The sequence below is a fragment of the Jaculus jaculus genome, chromosome X (genome assembly GCF_020740685.1).
Source record: "Jaculus jaculus isolate mJacJac1 chromosome X, mJacJac1.mat.Y.cur, whole genome shotgun sequence".
Classification (NCBI taxonomy): Eukaryota; Metazoa; Chordata; class Mammalia; order Rodentia; family Dipodidae; genus Jaculus; species Jaculus jaculus.
The window spans coordinates 120073837-120077448 of record NC_059125.1 but is presented as its reverse complement, the minus strand read 5'-3'; the positions used below and the strand labels follow the sequence as shown (position 1 = coordinate 120077448).

The window sequence follows — 3612 nt, the reverse complement described above, 5'->3', positions numbered from 1 at the left end:
TTTAGCTGCCTGACCAGCTAAATTTTTGCTGTTTGCTTTGCTGTTCATTAATGAAAGAAGCAAACATTTACTGAGTTCCTAGCACATGCCAGGCATTGGGAGTCAAAAGAAAGGTTTGAGTTCTTACCATCTAGAATTTTGCAGTCTGTTTGAACAAACTGACAGACAGTAGCAAGTTATATTACAACATTATTGGTCCCACAGAGGAAGGAGGGAATTGGTGAATATTACTGTATAAAACAATACATATTTACTAAAAGAACTTGTGCCAAGTTTGGACCAGGAATGGTGGCACATGCCAGTAATCCAAGCTTTCAAGAGGCTTGGACTACATTTTTTGAGGCTCCGTTTCAAAATAAAACAACAGGAAAAAAAAAAAATACTTCACTTGTTCCTAAAGTAATGAACTTTGGCTTTTAAAAAATCAATTAATTTGCACAGCATGTGTGTGTGTCCATGCCTGCACCAGGGTCTCTTGCCACTGCAAACAAATGCCTGTTCTGTTTTATATGGCTGACTGGGGAATTGAACCCCAAGCTGGCAGGTGTTTGCAAGTAAGCCCCTTTAACCATTGAGCAATCTCCCCAGCCCCAGCTCTGTTTTTTTGTTTTTTGGGTTTTTGTTTGGTTGGTTGATTGGTGTTTCTAGGTAGGGTTTTGCTCTAGCCCAGGCTGACCTGGAATTCACTATGTATTCTCAGGGTGGCCTCGAACTCATGGCGATCCTCCTACCTCTGCCTCCCAAGTGCTGGGATTAAAGGTGTGTGCCCTTGACTTGTTTTGTTTTGTTTTGTTTTTCAAGGTCTCACTCTAGCTCAGGCTGACCTAGAATTCACTGTGTAGTCTCATGATGGCCTTGAACTCATGGCGATCATCCCACCTCTGCCCCCCAAGTGTTAGGATTACCAAACCCTGAGGTTTTTTTTTTTTTTTTGGTTTTTCGAGGTAGGGTCTCACTCTAGCCCAGGCTGACCTGGAATTCACTATGGAGTCTCAGGGTGGCCTTGAACTCACAGCGATCCTCCTACCTCTGCCTCCCAAGTGCTAGGATTAAAGACGTGCCCACCACGCCCGGCTCTAAACCCTGAGTTTTTAATTGGCTATGGAACTGTGTTGTTTTGCTATGGAGACAATATAGGATCTAGACCGTTTCCTTGGCTAGCCAGACACATAAGGAAAAAGGGAAGTGGGTAAGTGACAATGCAAGTTGGTGAAGGGGGTAATTCACATCCTACTTCTTCCTGGAGGGCTTGCTGGTAAGCTTTCTGGTATCTGCCTGGTACTGTATACATCATGGCTTTATATTTGTCTTAGATGACCAATCATGGACCCTGGATGGGCAGGCATTCTTCGTTCAATAAAAGTACAACTCACACTGGGGCAGAAGATTTTACAGCTCTGGCATTCCCTCCTCCATGAAGAGTCTGTGTTCTCTCTGCTTTTTATACTTCTTCCTTTGAAATCAACTTTACTTATTTGGGTTTCTTTTTTTCTAAAGGTAGGGTCTCGCTCTGGCCAAGCTTGACCTGGAATTCACTATATAGTCTCAGGCTGGCCTTGAACTCAAGGCAATCCTCCTACCCCTGCCTCCTGAGTACTGGGATTAAAGGTGTGACCCACCATGCTTGGCCTTTTTTTAAATGTTTTATTTATTTGCAAGGAGAGAGAGAGAGAAGACAGAGATGGACAGGGAAAATGGGCATGCCATTACAACATGCTCCTCCAGACACGAAATGGCCTGGATATCCATGACCTCACAGTGCCTGACACTACCTACACAAGACCATCATAATAGGAGGGAAAGATCATGACATCAAAATGAAAGAGAGATTGATTGAGATGAGGAGCGGATATGATGGAGAGTGGACTTTCAACGGGGAAAGTGGGGGGAGGGAGGGAGGGCATTACTATGGGATATTGTTTATAATCATGGAAGTCGTTAATAAAAAATTTGGGGGGAGAGCAAAGAAAATGGGCATGCCAGGACCTCCAGCCACTGCAAATGAACTCCAGAGATGTGTGCCACTTTGTGCATCTGACTTTATGTGGGTTCTGGGGAATTGAACTCTTGTCCTTAGGCTTTGCAGGCAACCACCTTAACTGTTGAGCAATCTCTCCAGTCCAAATTTATTATTAAAAAAAAAAACACATTTTCCTGGGCTGGAGTGATAGAGATGAAGCAGGAATTTCTCTGAAATGATTACTCCCACACCAATGAGAGCAGAAGAGAGGAGTTCATTTTACCCAGGGACCAAAGCTGGGATTGCTCCCAAAGAAACTCCGGCCCCAAACTCAGCCTGCACTTTCATTTTATATTCTAGCAGCAAGGTGGATTCCATAGCAGCAGGGTAGATACCATAGCAGCTAGGTGGGGCAAGCAGTCAGGCAGGGTCTTTACAAAAGCATATGTGGCAGTTAGCTGTGTGGTTCCGTGGCACTCAGCTATGTGGTAAGGTTACCAAGGGCAAGCTCTATTTTGTCTTAACCGTTTCCACATTCTGACCTGTGTGTGGGGGGGGGGGCATATCTGGAAACTTTTGCTCCATTGAGCAAGAAGATATTGGGTCTTGGCAACAATCATTACTTATAATTCAGTCCTTAGCAAGTGGTCTTTCCTACCTCAGCTCAGCGATTAAGGCACTTGCCTTTAAAGTGTAACAACCCAGGTTCAGTTCCCCAATACTCATATAAAGCCAGATGCATAGTGGTACATACATGCTTGTGGAGTTCATTTCCAGTGCCTGGGTCCCTGGCTCACCCATTCTCTCACTCTCTCTCTCTGCTTGCAAATAAATAAAAATATTTTAAAAGAAGGATACTTCAGTGGTGGTGAATGCGTTTAATCCCAGCACTCGGGAGGCAGAGGTAGGAGGACTGCCGTGAGTTTGAGGCCAGCCTGAGATTACATAGTGAATTCCAGGTCAGCCTGAGCTAGAGTGAAACCCTACCTCGAGAAACCAAATAAATAAATATATAAATAAACAAATAAAAGAAGGATACTTTCAAAGAAGGATTATACTATTTTATTATAATCAATGTCTCGTGCTCGCTTCAGCAGTACATATACGAAATTTGGAATGATACAGAGAAGATTAGCATGGCCCCTGTGCAAGGATGACATGCAAATTCGTGAAGCTTTCCATATAATCAATGTCTCATGCTTAAAAAAATATTTCTAGGCCAGGCATGGGAGCACATGCCTTTAATCCCAACACTCAGAAGGGAGAAGTAGGAAGATCGCCATGAGTTCATGGCTACCCTGAGATTACATAGTGCATTCCAGTTCAGTCTGGGCTACAGCAAGACCCTACCTTGAAAAACAAAAACAAAAACAAATTTCCTGCCTTTAATTCTTTTTCTATTTTATTTTATTTTATTTTTTCATTTCATTTCATTTTAGAAAGAGCAAGAGAGAGAGAAAGAACTGGCATGCCAGGGCCTCAGCCACTGAAAACTCCAGATGCTTGTGCCACCTAGTGGGCATGTGCGACCTTCCACTTGCCTCACCTTTGTGTATCTGGCTTACATGGGATCTGGAGAGTCAAACATAGGTCCTTAGGCTTGGCAGACAAGCACCTTAATCACTAAACCATCTTTCCAGCCCTAATATTTT

The 3612-nt window shown here is 43.5% G+C and overlaps 1 non-coding gene across 1 annotated transcript; it reads left to right on the top strand.

Moving 5' to 3' along the window:
- Positions 1 to 3041: 3041 nt before the first annotated feature.
- On the top strand, positions 3042 to 3148 carry LOC123456832. The gene has a single exon (XR_006634710.1). It is a non-coding gene; the product is annotated as a U6 spliceosomal RNA (small nuclear RNA).
- Positions 3149 to 3612: the final 464 nt, after the last annotated feature.